A 12,512-nucleotide genomic window follows, 5' to 3' on the forward strand; every position below is an offset into this window, starting at 1 on the left:
GTAGACCATACAGAGCTAGATGGACCAATGGTCTGATTCGGTATAAGGCAGCTTCCTATGACATATGTATATACTGCACATATACATTTACATATACCAGTACATATTTAGCAATATATCTCCCTCGCCCCAGGCTTTTCAAAATAGAGGTTTGGAAATGAGAATATGGAGCAGAGAAGCCGCGAATGGAAATGGAGCACATACAGCGACACATTGTTTAGAGACACTATTTGGAGCACAGATTCTAATGGTCTTTGGTGCCCTATTTGGCGCTTCCCAGAGTATTTAGTACATACACAGCCCTGACAGTATCAAATGGCTTCCCCAGGGATGCAGGTTTCCTGGTGCAGAATCTGCTCCTGCATTTATTCCCAGCAGCAATGTGATGCACGCAAGGCGGGATGCTTCCTCAGTGATTCTGCAAACGGCATGCTCACAGCAGCAGGCTTTGCCTAAGCTCTGAATGTGATACTCAGTGGCAAGCGGTATTCTCCTCCTCCCTCGACTGGGAGAGCATCAGATCCTTCCCATACCTTCGGTGCATAACACACATCTTTGGGAGTTGATTTCACACACTGGGCGATCTCCCTCTTCTCGCAACCCCATTAATGAGAGTAGATCTGCCAGAGGAAGATTATGTTACAGTATATATAGACATTGTGAATTCCCGCACTGGGAACAATCAACACTGCATGCTATCGAGCAGGTTTGAAATGGCAGATTATGGCGTTGTGAGCAGCAAAGTCCAAGACAAGGCTGGCAACCAGGACCAATTTATTGTGCTTGACAGCATCATAGGAACATAGGAAGCGGCCATATTCCGTGTCAGACCCTTGGTCCATATAGCTCAGTATTGTCTACACAGACAGGCAGTCGCTTCTCCAAGGTTGCAGGCAGGAATCTCTCTCTCAGCCCTATCTTGGAGATGCCAGGGAAGGAACTTGGAACCCCACACATCAAGTCTCCCATTTATAATATGCAACCAGGGTGGACCCTGCTTAGCTAAGGGGACAAGTCATGCTTGCTACCACAAGACCAGCTCTCCTCTCCTGATATATCTTAGGAGATACCATCTAGCTCAATATTGTCTACGCCCTACCTGGAGATATTAATAGGGACTGACCCTGGGACCTTTCTTCCTTGCTGGAACTGCCTCCCAGAAATCTCTGTGTTACCAGGTCTCTTACCTCCTTGGAGCCCCTCCTCAAAACTCAGGTTTTCCATGAACATAGGTAACCGTATCAGACCACTGGTCCATCTCTCGCCATACTGCCTACACTGACTGGCATCAGCTCTCCAAGGTTTCAGGCAGGAGTCTTTCCCAGCCCTACCTGGAGATGCTGACAAGGGTTACATAGGAAACATAGGAAGCTGCCATATATACTGAGTCAGACCATTGGTCTATCTAGCTCAGTATTGTCTTCACAGACTGGCAGTGGCTTCTCCAAGGTTGCAGGCAGGAAACATTCTCAGCTCTTTCTTGGAGATGCTGCCAGGGAGGGAACTTGGAACCTTCTGCTCTTCCCAGAGCGGCTTCATCCCCTTAGGGGAATATTTTGCAGTGCTCGCACATCAAGTCTCCCATTCAGATGCAACCAGGGCAGACCCTGCTTAGCTATGGGGACAAGTCATGCTTGCTACCACAAGACCAGCTCTCCTCTCCTAAAGGAGAGGAGGTTGAACCTGGGCAGGGGCTCTGTCACTAAGCTTCAGCCCTATCCTCAAACCTGACTTCCCAAAGGTGAATCATCTCATTGGACGAATCCCACTGCCTCCACCTTGTGGATTCGGCAGTGTTGCTCCCCTTTAGCATGCCCTCCCTTCCACAACCTATTCTGTCCTACCATGGATCTCTTCAAATATCACCCTCCCCATACCAAATCACAAAGAAGTACGTGTGTGTGTGTGTGTGTGTGTGTGTGTGTGTGTGTGTGTGTGTGTGTCCGCCTAAAATGCACCTTTGCAGCTGTCTTGAATTCTGCATTCAGACTGTGACAGCCTCCAAAGTGCTAAAGCACCCCACCAGAGAGCTAATCTCTGAAATTTACAAAATGTAAATTCAAGTCAATCCCAAGTCAATCAAAAGTGATGAAAGGCCGGGGGGTGGGGTGGGGGAGCTCTGCTTTGGTCCAAATGCATGTTTCGAAAGGTCACAGCTGCTGCAATTATCCTTTCTAGACTTTGCATGCATTCAGCTGTGTGCTCCCAGCTGCCGACAGCTGAGAGAGAGAGTCAGAATGCTTAAAGAAGTGTCACCGTGTTTTCCAAGACTGGTTAAAGTAGAGGAAGGTGGAGTAAAAAGATGGGGAAAGGAAGGAGGGGGTTGAAGGGGCGGCCCTTTCATGAGGCAAGGGGGGGCAATTGCCTCAGGCAGCAGAAAATTGGAACGTCAGCAAAGATGACCACCCCCCCGCATTATCCATGCAAACGTTGCCAAGAGTGCCTCTCCTCACATTCTTTGCAAAGCTTGCAAGAAGCACACGGAGAGGAGAGGAGGCCACTAGCAACTTTCCCACCTCTTTGCTCCCTACACACCCCAGGGTCTGCCCGGGTTGCATATAAATGGGAGACTTCTGTGAGCACTGTAAGATATTCCCCTCAGGGAATGGAGCCGCTCTGGGAAGAGCATCTAGGCTCGAAGTTCCTTCCCTGGCAGCATCTCCAAGATAGGGCTGAGAGAGATTCCTGCCTGCAACCTTGGAGAAGCCACTGCCAGTCTGCGTAGACAACACTGAGCTAGATGGACCAAGGGTCTGATATGGCAGCTTCCTATGTCCTTATGTTGTTGTTGTTGTTGTTGTTGTTACGATTTCTATACTGCCCTTCCAAAAATGGCTCAGGGTGGTTTACACAGAGAAATTTCAGACTAATAAGATGGATGCTTATTGTTCCTAAGATGTATGTGATCCATCACTGTTTCCTCCCCTGTGTGGACATACAAAGCTGTCACATAGAACTAGATGTTTGGTCCATCTTCTCCATCATTTTCTGCCCTTACTGGCAGCAGCTCTCCAAGATCTTTCCTTGCTCTGCTAGACCTTTGGCTAAAGAACCTGGAACCAAACCCAGATCTTTCTGTATATGAAGCATGGAGCATCTGCTTTGCATGCAGAAGGTCCCCGGTTCAATCCCTGGTGGCATCTCCAGGTAGGGCTGGGAAAGAACCCTTCCTGGTGCCTTGGAGGTATAAGGTATATGGTGCCTTGACTTTGTATAAGGGAGCTCCCCGTGTTCCATTTCAGGTTTTGATCACAACAGCATTCTAGTCCCTCTTTTTTCTGAACACAAGCTCAAGGGGTGAGATAGGGATGGACTCGAGAAGAAACTGCGAGCATTTGGATGAATTTTTGTCTCCATTTGTAATACTGTCAAGCGACTAAAGTTATACTAGGGAATTCAGTTTCAAGTCCTTGCTCAGCCATGAACCTCTCTGTGTAATGTTGGGCACATCACTGGATCTCAGCCTAACTTAGGCAGGGTTTAGAATTTGATGTAGAAGTCACTTATTTTGTAGGACTGAGCTGAACATTGTCTGAGGAGGAATCTCCTTCCCCCCCCCCGAAGCCCCCTCAACGTGATGCTAGTAAAGTAAAGTGTGCCATCAAGTCAGTGTCGACTCCTGGCACCCACAGAGCCCTGTGGTTGTCTTTGGTAGAATACAGGAGGGGTTTGCCATTGCCTTCTCCCGTGCAGTATCAGATGATGCCTTTCAGCACCTTCCTATATCACTGCTGCCCGATATAGGTACCAGCGGGGGATTCAAACCGGCTACCTCTGGCTTGCTAATCAAGTCATTGCCGCGCTGTGCCATTAGGTGGCTAGTCAAAGTGATGCTACATAAAGATATAATATTGTTCCAAGGAGGGATTCTGGGAGAAAACATGGTGTCCATCAGCAGCCCCCAGTTTTTCCACTTGCAAAAAAGGTCACAAAACTATGCTGAGTGGATGAAGTGAGGGCATTTCAGTTCAGCCTGACTTTCCCCACATTATCCAGTCATCAGGTCTGGTATAAAAACTAGAAACTTGGCTTTCTGCTATTGCCTATTCTATAGAGTGGTGCCTTCAGGGTTCTGCAATGAAAGTTTCAGCTCTTACTACTTGCTCTGACCTTGAGGCCCTGGGTTGCAGAATGCACCCTCCAGCTCTGATCTGGCTGCCCTGAGCTTCAGGTTGGTCTTGACAGAGATTGAGTATTTGGGAGCAACTGGCCTGCTGTTTTTTTTTTGTTTTGTTTTGTTTTGTGTCTCCAGGCTTCTTGTGAAGACTTGGGGGCTTCCACCCATTGGATGGAATGGACGAAGAAGCAAACTGAGTGTTTAACCAAACCGCAACCCCAGAATGAAAGAAGCATATTGACAGGGGACGGGAATGAAACTGAATGGATGTAAGACTTGGGAATGATCATCTCTGTAGACCAGATGCAATTTCGCACTTATCTAGGATGTGTTCATCTCCCAATCCTAATCAAAATCAGTTTGAGTGGCAGGTTATTAGCTGCTGTGGAACAAAAGGCAATAATTGCTCCTCTGAACAGCTGCATGGGCAATATTATGAAAAGACCCCCACTAACAACCAAACTTCAACCAGCCCACAAGGATGGAATTAACAACACATGGATCAAGTGCAGCTTCTCTTTACTTTCAGACAAGGGTTGTCATACAACAATTTAATACAACAACCTGTGTTATGCTCTCTTTCACCAACTAAATCTCAAATAAAAAATGCCCCCAGCAGCTGGGATCTCATCATTCTGCAATTGCATGTTCAGGCCCCAGGTTCAATTCCTGGCAGCATCTCCAGGTAAGGATGTGAGAGACTCCTGCCTGAAACCTTGGAGAAGCTGCTGCCAGTTAGTGTAGACAATACTCAACTAAATGAACCAATGGTCTGACTCAGTATATGGCAGCTTCCTATGTTGTCTTGGAAGGATTCTAAAGAGAGGCTGCCAATCAGTGTAGACCAGGGCTGTAAAGGTTTGGCCCTCAGCTGTTTTTGGACTACAACTCCCATAATCCCTAGCCATAGTGGCTAATAATCAGAGATGATGGGGGTTGTAGGCCACCACCTGCAGGAAGGCCAAAGTTATGCCATCCTGGTGTAGACCAGGGATTCTCAATGTTGGGTCCCCAGATGTTTTTGGACTTCAACTCCCATAATCCCCAGCCAAAGGCCACTGCCGCTGGAAATTATGGGAGTTGAAGTCCAATAACATCTGGGGACCCAACATTGAGAATCCTGGTGTAGACTATACTGAGTTAGATGGACCCATGGTATAAGGCAGCTTTCTATGTTCCTATCCAATTGTCAGGCTCTCAGTAAAGCCATCCGCCTTCCGTTGCCAAGGGTGGCCTCAGAGTTCTTACAGGCAGGGCTTCTTCCTGTTGGGGGTTGTAATTTTTACCCCCAGTTATTTAGCATAGCACTAAAGAAGCTACCCACTCCAGTTTACCAAGTAGAATGCAGAGTTTAGTTGTTGCAGCTATTTAAAGAAGACACATGGAGATTCTTGTAGAACCAAATACTAAGTATTTATTGGTGAAGTACACTTTTGATAGGAAAGACCTTATCCTAATCTAAAGCACTATGTAATGAATAGGTAGGGGGAGAAGGAAAGATGTTTCCATCTGCTCTCTAAGAGGAAAGGAAGGGAATCTGAGTCTTACAGGAAATACCTGAAGAATCCAATCAGTGGTCATAGAGTAGAGTCAGGTGGAACAGCTAGGGAGACCCTTACTCACTTTCTCTACTCCCAGTGCCCCTTGTGGTCATTAGGACAGTTGTTGTGAATGGTTGATGCACTGGAATGTCATCTCCAACAGCTCCATTCACCAGTCCTGCCCCAGTGTTGCTACCTGCAAGGCTCAGCCCCAAGGTTCCTTCCACACCAAGTCCTCTTCCTGGACTGGTCCCTCATCACTGGCTGGTCCTCCCTTATATAGCTCCTGACAGGTGGGGCAATTCTTGTGAGACCCCATCACCAGATCTCACGAGAACCGCTCCCAATCCTGTGAAGCCACACTGTCTGTTGATGGCGAGGCAACATCTCCCTGTTGGGGCCAGCGTGAATGCCTCCAGGTGGGTGTGTTGGTGTCTATTTCTTCCCCCAGCCAATAGGATCTTCCCTGCAAGACCTGGGTAGGGGAAGCCCCAACATGAAGCTATCTATGGACCACACCATGGGGATTCCCCTTCACCATTATCTTTATTGCACAAGAGATGGAGGAATATTGAGCATCCACTCAGCTGCATGTGCTGATCTCCTTGCATGGGTACATCTTTCTCCGCTGCCTGGATGTCAGCCAGTCTTTCATATTGAGAGGTATAGTGCCTCTGAAGAGGAAGGCTCCATAAAGATATCATGCCAACGACCTGAAAGCCTTTATTTGTGGCAATACAATGAGAAAGAATTGGATAGTGACCCACTTGTACGCTTCCAAGCCAGACGGTAATGAACTTGGAATCCACAGGCAGAAAGGTTGCTTTAGCCAGAGGAAAGGGACTTGGGGGGGGGGGGGCGAGGTTATTTTTAAATGTTAAAAGTGTTTGCCTGCTGAGAAGTCTGAGAAGCGAATCAATCAGAACGGTGCTGGTGGATAGAAGGATTAAATGGGTAATAAAAAAGGAGACGCGGCTGACCTCCAGTGGAGGAGGGAGTTGATAATGAGATAAGTAAATCTTATGAAGATAATAAGGATATAATTATGGTGGAGTTCAAATGACTAAGTATGTAGTTTGAACCGCTTCAGATATATGCAGATGTGGAAATTTGGGAGAGTTCAGCAGCAAATGATTGTTTTCCGTGGCCCCATGTAAGAGGCTTGATTAGTGCAAAGATGACGCCGTGTTGAACTTCAGAAGATAAGGCTGTCTTGAGCGAGCACAAATCACGTGTTTCTTTGGAGCTCCCTTCGGCCTTTCAATGTAACTTTCTTCTTGGAATAGCAGCCAGGGTGGTGGGGACCAGTCTGGGTGGCAGCTGGGGCAAGAGGGGAAGGGAGACTAACTCTCCCCCCACAGCTGGTTCCTTACCATAATTACCCCCCAGAAGCTCATCTTTTCTGTGGAAGGAAGAGCTTCTCATCTCTGATCATTTTTAAGCAGTGGCAGCTGGTGAACCTAGGTAATTTTGGAGCCTGGACCTAAAGGCCCTTGGAGCCCCGCCCTGAAGTTAAGCATCATTTTTTAACATGTAGGTTCTTGAGGGCACAAACCACACCACTCAGGACAGACTAAAGAGGATTTGGGGGGGTGCAAGGGGTGTGGAGGCCCTGGATTTCAGCCTCGAAGTCCAGGGGTAAGAGCACCTCTGGGTGAGGGCATGACCTCCCTCCTGCTGTTGCTCCCCTGCAGCTGGTATTCAGAGGCATCTTGCCTCTGAGGCTGGAGGTTGCCTAGAACCACCAGACTAGTAGCCATTGATAGAGCTGTCCTTCATGAATTTGTCTACACCCCTTTTAAAGCCACCCACACGACCACTCCCATCACCACATCCTGTGGCAGAGAATTCCAGAGACTAGTTATGTGCTGTGTGAAAAAGTACTTCCTTTTGTCGGGCCTAAATTTCCCAACCTTCAGTTTCATGGGATGGCCCCTGGTTCTAGTGTTGCAAGAGAGGGAGAAAATTTTCACTCTCCACTCCAGGCATAATTTTATATACCTCGGTCATGTCTCCCCATAGTCACCTCTTTTCCAAACGCAAGAACCCCAGATGCTATCGCCTGGCCTCTTACGGAAGGTGCTTCCTGTTCTCACACTCCCTTTCTGCCAGGGAAGAGCAGAAGTTCAACTTCCAAGAGCAAGTTTCCAAGGGCCTTTCGTAGCACTCCTGCAATCAGTCAATCGTGGCCCAGCGCTCCAACTAATTAGCCTTCCCTTTCCCTCCAGTCGGTGCAAAGACAGTGCCTGCTCTTCCGAGGTTAGGAGCACTTCAGAGACCCCGTCGACTTCATCGCTACCGGCTTCTTGCGCTCACAAATCAGGGCCTCTGCTCGTTGTTTGGTTTCGATAATTTCCAGCCGCAATTGGTTGCAGTGGCAAAATTGCACCTTTTCTTGATTGCCGGTGTGGATTGAAAGGTTGGCGGAGGAAACGCAGCTTATGTTTTAAGGAAGGCTAATTTCCCCACGATGATGGAAGTGTTTAGGAAGAGGGGAAAACATCGCATCAAGAATGGGAGTCATGTTTCAGCAAAAGTGACAGGTACATGATTGAATAAAATGAAAGCAAATGTGACAGGCAACACAAGGTCTTGGTAGATACAGTGGGCTCTTTTTTTATTCCAGTGTGCAAAAATGTAAACATAGCCCAGAGAAGCAGGCCCTCTGAAGAGCTGTCAATCATGCAGGAACTTTAAAGAGGCAAAAACAAAGATAAGCACAGAATCTCCCTCCAAACCAAATAGCTATCTAGGATGTATCTCCCCCCCACACACACACCACCACCTGCTTATGCAGAATTATGCAGATAAACCACACACATCATTATGGCTAGTTGGATGCAGGTCAGGCTGTAATGTAGGCAAATTAATACTTGGATGAATAATGTGTGATGAGACAGTGTGATTGGCGTGCACAATCAGCTGGAACTTGCATAAGCAAATTAAGCCATTCCCTTCATCATTGGTAATCTCTGCGTAGGTCTATCCTTTGTGACGAGGGTTGCCAGCTTTTGACTTGACCATCTATGTGAGACCAAAGGGTGGAGACAAGGTAGATAGAGTCAGGAGGAAAACTGGTAGAGCAGGGTAGCATCTGGTGGAACCCAGGGGTTCCATTCTGGTTGTCTCATTTTAGAAAAGGCCTAGAGCACCTTTATTATGAGGCAAGCCTAAACATTGGAGGCTGGTTTTTTTAAAAGAAAAGAGGCAACCAATGGCTTAAGGGGATACACAATAGAGGTCTATACAAATATGCATGATGTGGAGAGATTGGACAAAGAGAAACATTTCTCCCTCTCTCACAACACCATGAAATGGATTGCCAGGAAATTTAGGGCCAACAAAAGGAAGTCCTATTTCACACAGCACAGAATTCATCTATGGAATTCTCTGCCATGGGGTGTGGTGATGGCACCAGTTTGGAAGGCTTTAAAAGGGGCTTAGACAAATTCATGGAGGACAGGTCTACCAATGGCTAGTAGTCTTGATGGCTGCAGGCCAGCTTTAGCCTCAGAGGCGAGATGCCTCTGAATACCAGTTGCACAGGGACCAACAGCAGGAGAGGGGTAGGTCTTCATCTCTTGCCTGTGTGCTTCCCAGAACCATCTGGTGGAGCCCTATATATAACAGGATGCTAGACAAGATGGACTTTGGGCCTGATACAGCAGTGCTGTTCTTATGCAAATGACAACCAAACTTCTGCTTGCCTCTGAACAGCTGAATTTTAAAAAAGATATAAAAGTGACTGAACATTCTGAACATTCTATAACCTTGTTGCAGCTTGTCCATTGGCTAGAGAGGCCAGCCACCATGAGTAACGGCAGCCATTTTGTTTAGCCTGTTGTATGTGCATTTTTTGTTCTGTCCACACCAGTGTCCCTTGACTGAGATTGTCTTTGAGCTCTGTGAATTATTTTGCTCCCTGGAGTCTTAAGGCCGCACAATTCCCTGAGGGACAATTCCACACTCTTTCTCTTTGTCAGGAAGCTTTCCCTGACAGAACAAACAAAAGGCCTATTCGCCCAAGAATCCCTAGGCCTGCTTCTGGTTTTCGCTTCTGTGTGCTATTCCACTGTACAGACGTCTCCAAAGAGACAACATGTGAAGCCGCCAGATGACAGAGATGCCTTGAAAAGAAGGCTTAGACAAAAATAATCCTTCTGCTTAACTTATTTTTACAGAGTGTGAGAAAAGGAGGGGAAGAAATCATGCACAGTCTTTATTTCTGCTCCGGGAGCGGGGGGGGGGGGGAACAAATGTCAAAGGATCCATGTCTGGCTCTTGTGTTAATTGTCACTGCAAGGTTTCCTGCAGGAAAAGTGCCGATTACAAGTCTGAAGTTGTGTTGTCCTTGGGCACAATCTGCCAGGTAGTACTCTTGAGCATCCTCCATTCACGTCAATGGGACTCATGCAGGGTAACATGGTGGATTCATTTTTCAACCTACCAACTTCAGCGCCTCAGAGGCAGGATGCCTCTGAATCCCCATTACAGGGAAGCAATAGCAGGAGAGAGGGCAAGCCCTCATCCCCTGCCAGTGGGCTTCGTTCTCAGAGGCATCTGGTGGATTGTTGTGTGAAACAGGATGCTGGACTAGAGAGGCCTTGGGCCTGATCCAGCAGGGCTGTTCTTAACTTTGACACCTTGGCCAGAAAATGAACTTCAATAAAGTCTCTTTTTTCAATTCACCCTGGGGCAGCAGGTTATCTCCTGGCCTTAACATATGTCTATTTAGTCAAACATCGATAGAGCCCCCCACATATACAGTTGTAATGTTCAAGCCTTTCTTATCCTCAGAACAACACTGTGAGATCAGTTAGGCTGAGAGATACCAGTCCAAATTCATCCTATGAGCTTCATGATCGAGTGAGGACCTGGCAGCAGATCTCTCTGGTCCAAACCCAACACATCATGTACTACACCATATTGGTTGTCTCAAGAGGGGCTGTAATTCAATGGCAGAGTACCTGCTTCACATGCAGAAGGTCCTGGGTTCAGTCCTCAGCTCTGCAGGGCAATAGGCTGGAGGAGACCCCTGTATGAAACCCTGGAGAACTTCTGCCAGTCATTGTAGGCAATGCTGAGCTAGATGACTGAATCGTCCAACTCACTTGGCCGGTTCAGTCTGGGGTTCGGTTGAACCGGGTCCGGTCCGATTTGGCCATCAAACTGGGCCAAACTGGGCCAAACTGGTTTGCGGGCTGGTTCGGAAGTATACTTGTAAAAGGATTATCCTTTGCAAGTAAGGGGGCATTCCCTAGCCTCAAGGCCGAGGAGTTGGGGGGCGAGAGGCAAGAGGTGAGAGAAAGGGTCCTCTGTATCTTTAGGAGACCACTGTGGAGGCGGTGGTGGTGCAGAGAGATATCGGATGTGGCGGGTGCAGCAGCGGGCGCTCCTACAAGACTGCCCAAACTGGACCAGTTCAATTTGAACCCTAGTTTGAATCGAACCGGCTCGCACATCCCTACTCAGTATGAGAGAGCTTCAAATGCACATAGCTAGCAGGTATGTAGTTGGGAAGAAGTTTCACCTTTGCCCTCCCCGATTGTTACATTTCCACAGAATCAAATCCTGGCTACCAAGTTCCTTCAAGGTTCTAAGCACTCTAGTGAAATGCCACCTTCTTTTAAATCATTGGAGAAGGTCCTACTCAGGCAAAATATCTAAGTGATTTGTAAGGAAACGCAAGCATTAGAAAACGGGTGGAATTTTGCAGGACTTCAACCAAGCTGCTAGAGATAGAAGCAACCGTGTACGGTGAGCCACCAAAGCTACAGGATGAATCATCTCCCTAAGCAGTGAAGAGTTTCCAGCTACTTGGAGTGGCTAGACGTTGGGTTCACCCAACAGGAAGGGCCTCAGAATCTTCCTGTTCAGACTGAAACTGGCAATAATAGCTCTTCCTAGCTCTATTTTGACATGTGGATTCCAATGGCAGGAAATTCCAGTCTCCTGGTTGTGTGGCTTCCCAAGGCAGCTGGTGGGCCACTGTGGGAAAGCGGGTGCTGGACTAGGTAGACCTTGGGCCTGATCCAGCATGTCTCTTCTTATGTTCTTATTGCTCCTTGGCTTTGACCCTCTTGGATCTGACCCTGGGAAAGGCTCCTAGCTTCCTAGTGCCTGGGTCTCAGTTGATGGCTGCTTATGGCTCTGCCCTAACAGTTGTCAGAATCTGACCTTCACTTTTCAGATATGTTTTACCGCACATTCAGGACTTTGCACTGTTGTTTGTCACAGTCCAACTTCATTTAACTTTTTGACTTATTTTAGGAACATAGGAAGCTGCCATATACTGAGTCAGACCATTGGTCTATCTAGCTTAGTATAGTCTTCACAGACTGGCAGCAGCTTCTCCAAGGTTTCAGGCAGGAATCTCTCTCAGCCCTATCTTGGAGATGCTGCCAGGGAGGGAATCTGGAACCTGGATGCTCTTCCCAGAGCAGCTCCACCCCCTGAGGGGAATATCTTCCAGTGCTCACACTTCTAGTCTCCCATTCATATGCAACCAGGGTGGACCCTACTTAGCTAAGGGGGCAAGTCATGCTTGCTACCGCAAGACCAGCTCTCCTCTCCTTTTAAAAAAGAAAGAAAGAAAAAGAAATGAAATCACCATGAACATACAACGCTTCAGATACTCTGCACTTTGCATTTTGCTTTATGTGTCAGTTTGTAACTGCAGGGGGAGAGGGAGGAAATTCTTACGAACGATGAAATATTCATGGCCACCCCAGTGTGTGAGCTCAGTCTTACCTCTTCAAAGGGAGCACGTTTGGACTCTGCTCTCCTGACACCAGTTTGAGAGTCAGGCACGTTAGTAAGTAACTTATTGTGTCATTAATATATTGGTCATGTCA

Source organism: Hemicordylus capensis, chromosome 9 (genome assembly GCF_027244095.1).
Source record: "Hemicordylus capensis ecotype Gifberg chromosome 9, rHemCap1.1.pri, whole genome shotgun sequence".
Taxonomy (NCBI): Eukaryota; Metazoa; Chordata; class Lepidosauria; order Squamata; family Cordylidae; genus Hemicordylus; species Hemicordylus capensis.